At 43.2% G+C, this 5783-nt stretch overlaps 1 non-coding gene across 1 annotated transcript; it reads right to left on the bottom strand.

The window, feature by feature from the left end:
- Window positions 1-3250: 3250 nt before the first annotated feature.
- On the bottom strand, window positions 3251-3360 carry LOC118975470 (U6 spliceosomal RNA). The gene has a single exon (XR_005064070.1). It is a non-coding gene; the product is annotated as a U6 spliceosomal RNA (small nuclear RNA).
- Between the last annotated feature and the right edge of the window lie 2423 nt (window positions 3361-5783).

Below are 5783 nucleotides of genomic sequence, written 5' to 3'. Positions count from 1 at the left end.
CCTGTTTTCTTTGTTCATTTATTTTGTCCTTTAGATTCCACATATAAGTAAAATCATACGGTATTTGCTTTCTCTGCTTGACTTATTTCACTTAGCATAATATCCTCTAGGTCTATCCATGTTGCTGCAAATGTTAAGATTTCATTCCTTTTTTATGGCGGAGAAATATTCCATTGTATATATGCACCACTTCTTTATCTGTCCGAAAGTTATTCTTAAAACTTGATAAAGAAGTTGCCTTTAAAAATGTGATACTAACTGTAAGCTAGAATGTTCAGAGAAGTCCATGTGTGTAGGTGGAGAGACCAAAGTACTGAGCTGCCTGACCCTGAATTGGCAGGCTGATCACCATCTGTCAAGGATCTTGCAAGAATGGCCTTGTATTGGTTGAAGAATGGACCAAATGACCTTTCATGCCATGTGCCTGTATCCCAGTGAGTCTGTGAGGCTGAGCTAGCTTCAGAAGCCATTATGAAGGAGGTGGCCTTGAAGGGCAGACATGACTTGGGATGCTGTGGGATGTTAATGTGCATTTCTGCTTTTCATATAAAATCTCCCAAAGATCCCTTTGCCCCTTCTTCTCTGGCCATTCTCTGAGTAAGGTAACAACTTCCTAACTATAATCTGATGCAGACTCCAGCCTGTGGGAGCTGCAACAAACAAATCCACATGGACTACAAAAGTCCTGTGGAGAAAAAGCGGTCTACAACATGCATAGGTTTACTTTAGGTGGGTATCTTTTACAGATAACAAAGGAAAGAATGTTGCTAATTACTTCAAAGAGAAGGATGTTGCAGATCAAGGGGGAAAGTGGTTGAACTGGTTACACTCCATACTTGGGAGGTTTAGCACAGACTTTAGGAAGTTACTTTAAAGATATGCGGTAAATATTTGCCACCTCAATGCAGGGTGAGGAAGTTTTATTGAAAACAAGCCTCGTAGCAGCCTAGGTACAACGTAGGCCTGAGTCCCACGGGAAAGTTGATCCGTGGGTTTGGTTTCCTGTGTGCTGACTCGCACCTGTCGGTTTTCTGAATATGGCTGGGCTACATTTGCCATGCCAAGCAATTGATTCTCTATAATAATCTGGCAAAGAAGGGTTCAGATTTGACTCTACCTTTATTTCTTGAATGACTCTACTGCTAGAAACTCAACAAAGCTAAGGAGGGAATTGGGCCAGATCTAGACTGCTTAAGCTTTTTGCAGAGAAGAGTCCTCTCTCTGTCATAGTGGTATGGGGCAAATTGTAGTAGCTGGAAACCAAGTACCAGTGGCGGTGGGTTTTGTTTCTGTGTGTGTACTTGAGAAATGTAATTGGAGGTGCCTGACTCTCTGCCATGGAGAGAGATATAGCCAGAGGGAGAGAGCCACTCTGAGGTTCCAGGAGGCTCTATTCTATCCCTGCCCATCTCCACCCTACTCTGCCAATTTAACTCTCCAGTTTTTGCTTCACTTCTGCCTTCGCAAGTTGCACAGTTTTGTTGCAAGCCACCTCAGCTGACCAATGTCTCCATTAACACCAATGCAGAAGGCTCTGCAAAAGGATCAGGGCATAAATGGGGACTGATAATGAAATGTTAATAAAGTGCCTCTTATAAGATAGTGTTCTTCCATTACGCTGAACTGTTTCCACACATGTCCATAATTTGTGTTACAGCACTAGCACTTATTGTACGTATATTGTCTCTTGTGAATCTCTTTTGCCCTGTGAGATGTGAACATGTGTATGGTGTTCTCCCCTGAGGTGGAAAGCTGACTGACAGTGTGTTTTGCCTCTTCCCTCTCTTCAGAGCCTAAAACAGGTCTGTCATGGGGGAGTGGATGACTGATAGTGAAATGACACTGTTATTTCTACTTGCCATTCTACCCTCTTCTTTCCCCTAGAAATATACTGTGTGATCCTTTTCTTTGGGTGTCTGATCTCAAGTGTCTGTTTTAGTGAGTAGAGACAGCAGCTAGCCCTTCAGTAGGGGAACAAGGGGTACAAATGGCCCATATATCACCTGGTGGCTGTAGGCTGTAAGCAGCCCTACATCTTCAGCCAGAGTCACCTCACCCTCCTAAATATGGGTATAGACATTTCCCTTCTTGGCCTTTACACTTTACCCGCATTTCTGCCTTTCCTCACGGCCCATGGAAGCTGCTAACAGAATGTTAGTGTCCCCACAGAAGATTCGGAGAAGGCATACTTGAAGTAAAACATGTTTTCAAGATAGTTGGCCAGTGGAACTGTGTGACTCTCTAAGACGGTCAGTTGGAATATGAAAGTTACTTTTTAAATTGAGTTTTCCTACTTGTTAAAAGGCAGAGAGAACAAACTACACTCTCTTTAAAAAGAAAAACCCATTTGAACATTAAAGAGTTCCTGAAGCAAGGATTATTAGCATTTGGGGGCCAGGTACCCTTCTTAGAATGTGTTGAAATCTGCCAATCTCTCCCCAGAAAAGTGTTCATTTCCATGGAGTTTTACAAACAATGTTAGAGTGTCTGTGGACCTGCTGAAATTCTGGAAGAAAAGGCACGGGGAAAAGCTGACTGAGAGGTATCACAGTAAGGGTGGGTTGGGATGGAAGCCCAATAATACCTAAAGTAAGGAAACACCCGAGTTCCTGGCATGAGATGGTTTGTTCTTTGGATGCTCCTCACAGGGCAGTTAGAGACTGTGGTGGGGTGGGGGTGGGGAGGCCAGTTTCTGGATGCCTCATTGTGAGTGAGAAAGCAGCCAAAAAATGTAACTTGACAGCCCTGGCTGATGTGGCTCAGGTCAGCACACATGCCTGGGCTGTGGGCCTGGTTCCCCCGTTGGGAGTATCTGAGAGGCAACCAGTGAATGTTTCTCTCCCTCCCCTCCCCTCGCTCTAAACATAAATAAATAAAATCTTTTAAAAATGTACCTTGGCAGCCCAGAGAGTAAAGAAAAACAGGAGAAAATTAGAGTTTATCTATTTTTGCTTTGCTGCTATGTATTCTATACATACTAATCTTTTGCTAGTATTGCACAAAATATTTGTATTTCTTTTTTTTTAACTTTTTTATTGAATTTAGTGGGGTGACATTTGTTAATAAAAGTACATAAATTTCAGGTGTACAGTTCTATAATACATCATCTGTATATTGTATTGTGTGTTCACTGTCCATAGTAAAGTCTCCTTCCATCACCATTTATCCCCCCATATCTTCTTCTACCTACTCCTACCCTCCTTCCCCTCTGGTAATAAGTACTGTTGTCTGTGTCAATGAGTTGTTTTTTGAAAATATGGAATGCTTCATGAATTTGTGTGTTACCCTTGAACAGGGGCCATGCTAATAGTCTTCTCTGTATCATTTCAATTTTAGTATTTGTGCTGCCAAAGCAAGTACAAAATATTTGTATTTCTTAAAAGCCTGTGAGTGGTTGTTAGCCTGAATAATATTTACCTGAAGGACCCAATATGCTTTAACCAAAAGCAGCAAATAAGCCAAAAATGGATGGGTGGAAAAGAAAAAAATTCTCACAAATCACCCTAAAAATTAGAGTTCATGGCTGAGATAACCCTACTACAAATTCCAAGGATTGTGACCTTCTGTATCAAAGAAATCTTGTCTTGGTCTCAACATTCCCAATCCCTGCTCAGTATTCTTTTCATAGGCTGAATGAAGACAGGAAATGGAAATAGAGATGACACACTCTTATATGAGACTACCTGGGATGTCTCTTCAATATCATGCAGTTAATCCCAGGAGTATAGGGACAAATAGATAGTTCCACCCCTGTGCTATTTTATTCTGGAGACAAGTCACCTTTGGAGTAGTGGAGTGGTTCTCTCTTTTGCCTCATGTGGTTGCTTATGACCAAGAGAATATGATGTTACAGAACTTCTCTCTGTCAAGCCGTTCCTGAGCTGTGGGTTGTCTTGTATCGTAAAAGATGAAGGCTACCACCAAATCTCTTCTGTGCACGACACTGCTAAGTCTTCTTACCCAGGGAGATTCTATAATGTAAAATTAAGCTGGTGCCATGACCTGAACTTTCCCACATGCGGTATTTGTAAGGCTTCTCTCCTGTGTATCACAAAATTTCTGCTGAGGCAGGAAACTTTCTCACATCCATGGCTCTGTAGGGTCTTTCCCTAGCTGGATTCTCTGGGGTACAATGAGGCTTGAGCTTCATCTGAAACTTTCTTTTTTGTTGTTGTTGTTTATTTACTTTTATTATTTTTATTTTTTTAAATATATTTTATTGATTATACCATTACAGTTGTTCTATTCCCCCCTTCATTCCCCTCCACCTGCACCCTCCCTCCCCCACCATTCTCCCCCCCTTAGTTTATAACCACGTGTCTCAAGTTCTTTGGATTCTATATTTCCCCCACTATTCTTGCCCTCCCCCTATCTATTTTCTACCTACCATCTATGCTATTTTCTGTGCCTTCTCCCCCCTTCTCCCCCTCCCACCCCCCTATTTCTAACCCTCCATGTGTTCTTTATTTCTATGGTTTCACTCCTGATCTAGCTGTCCTCTTGGTTTGCTTTTGTTTTAGGTGTGGTTGTTAATAACTGTGTGTTTGCTGTCCTTTCACTGTTAATATTGTTCATCTTCTTTTTCTTATATAAGTCCCTTTAGCATTTCATATAATAAGGGCTTGGTGATGATGAACTCCTTGAACTTGACCTTATCTGAGAAGCACTTTATCTGTCCTTCCATTCTAAATGAAAGTTTTGCTGGATAAAGCAATCTTGGCTGTAGGTCTTTGGATTTCATGACTTGGAATACTTCTTTCCAGCCCCTTCTTGCCTGGAAGGTCTCTTTTGAGAAATCCGCTGACAGTCTGATGGGTACTCCTTTGTAGGTGACTGTCCCCTTATCCCTTGATGCTTCTAGGATTCTCTCCTTCATTTTGGTCTTGGCTAATGTAATTATGATGTGCCTTGGTGTGTTCCTTCTTGGGTCCAACTTCTTTGGCACTCTCTGAGCTTCCTGGATTTCCTGGAAGTCTATTTCCTTTGCCAGACTGGGGAAGTTCTCCTTTATTATTTGTTCAAATACGTTTTCCACTCGTGGCTGTTTCTTTCCCCCTTCTGGTACCCCTATAATTCGGATGTTGGAACGTTTAAAGATGTCCTGGAGGTTCCTAAGCCTCTCCTCATTTTTTTGAATTCTCATTTCTTCATTCCTTTCTGGTGGGATGTTTTGTTCTTCCTTCTGGTCCATTCCATTGATTTGAGTCCCAGTTTCCTTTCCATCACTATTGGTTTCCTGTGCATCTCCCTTCATTTCAATTAGTTTAGCCTTCATATGTTCCTCTAATTTGTGACTATGTTCCTCTAATTTGTGACTATAATCTACCAGTTCTGTGAGCATCCTGATAAATAGTGTCTTGAATTGTGCTTCTGAGAGGCTGGCAATTTCTCGGTCGCTTAGAGTTATTGGCTCTGGGACTTTGAGTTCTTCTTGCGCCATCTTTTGGGCTGTTCGTGCCTGTTCCATAGCAGGATCAGAGCCCTAAAGTGTTCACTAGAACAGGGCAACTAAGTCGCTGGGTTGTGACGTTGTATGTGGGGGCGGGGTCAAAGAGGGACTATGGCGTCCTGTCCGCCGCCTGCCGCCACGGCCCTCACCGGTGCCGCAGTTGCTGCCGTCACCGGGCCCACGCGTTTCGTCCCACTGCACGCGAGTGTGCCACCGCCGTCAGCCCTCGCCCCCTGGGGCCTGCGTGGTCTGTCTCACTGTGCGCGAATATGCGCCCGCGGTCTGCCCCGCACCCCAACTGGTTCCCGTCTGCCTGCGCGCCTGGGTCGGGGGC

Source organism: Sturnira hondurensis, unplaced genomic scaffold (genome assembly GCF_014824575.4).
Source record: "Sturnira hondurensis isolate 20B ecotype Veracruz unplaced genomic scaffold, ASM1482457v3 Scaffold0001509, whole genome shotgun sequence".
Taxonomy (NCBI): domain Eukaryota; kingdom Metazoa; phylum Chordata; class Mammalia; order Chiroptera; family Phyllostomidae; genus Sturnira; species Sturnira hondurensis.
Note: the sequence above shows the minus strand (reverse complement) of the source record. Positions and strands in the feature narration are given on the sequence as shown.